The sequence below is a fragment of the Sphaeroforma arctica genome, assembly GCF_001186125.1.
Source record: "Sphaeroforma arctica JP610 unplaced genomic scaffold supercont1.693, whole genome shotgun sequence".
In the NCBI taxonomy this organism is placed as follows: domain Eukaryota; class Ichthyosporea; order Ichthyophonida; genus Sphaeroforma; species Sphaeroforma arctica.
In genome coordinates this window covers 32,375-33,440 of record NW_014039865.1, presented here as the reverse complement: position 1 = coordinate 33,440, position 1,066 = coordinate 32,375, and positions in this window count along the sequence as shown.

Below are 1,066 nucleotides of genomic sequence, written 5' to 3'. Positions count from 1 at the left end.
TATATATATATATACTATATATATATATATATATATATATATACTAATATATATATATTTATATACTAATATATATATATATATATATATATATACTAATATATAAAGCATACATGTAATATAAACATGGTATATACTAATAGCCAAAAAAAGCATAAGCGTATGTAGAAATGAAACACACACACATACACAGATAAATGACATCTATATTTCAACAGATTTAGCATACACACACATTATAAACATACACAAATATATCGTACACGAATGTACATGAAAGGCATTCACATGCAGCAGATAAAGTGTATCCACATACACGGCTGAATCTCATACACATGCATAATACGCGGAGCACTCACATACCTGCGAGAGACGACACCGTCGGTTCGAACGTGATTGCTTTGCGGTAGAGTTCTGATATCCCGCTACCTCGTGTCATGATAGTAGGCACACCACTGGCCACTAATATATAAGGAGCAAGAATGTACAAATATGGCAGGTTAAATCAGATGGGTGGATTGAAAAAACTTAAAACTAAACCTACACCACGGGTCACTAGTAAATTAGGAGTAAGAATGTAAAAATATGGTAGGTCGACAGTCAGTCGGGTGTATATTTGACTGTAAAAGAAGCATACCTGAAATCAGATACACACCTACAGATGTACGTACATCTATGTAATAAGCATACCTGAAATCAGATACACACCTACAGATGTAAGTACATCTATGTAATAAGCATACCTAAAATCGGATACTCACATATACTAATACACACCTGTCATATTATCTTGTCAGGGATCAACAATTAAACCAAAGACATAGAGAGTGCGTATCAAAAATTAAGAAATATCACTCGCCCATATATGGTGCACTACACCTACCAGCGTCGACGGTGAGAACGGACACGTGCTCTTGATAGGTTGGCCGTACTAGCAGATAGTTGCCTTCCTGCAATTCCACTATGGCTTGGGCCGAGGTCATGGACTTTATTTCAAACTGCGGGATGTCAAAGAAAAGACGGGTAGGACAGTCCGAAAATAGTATTATAAGATCAGATACTCTGT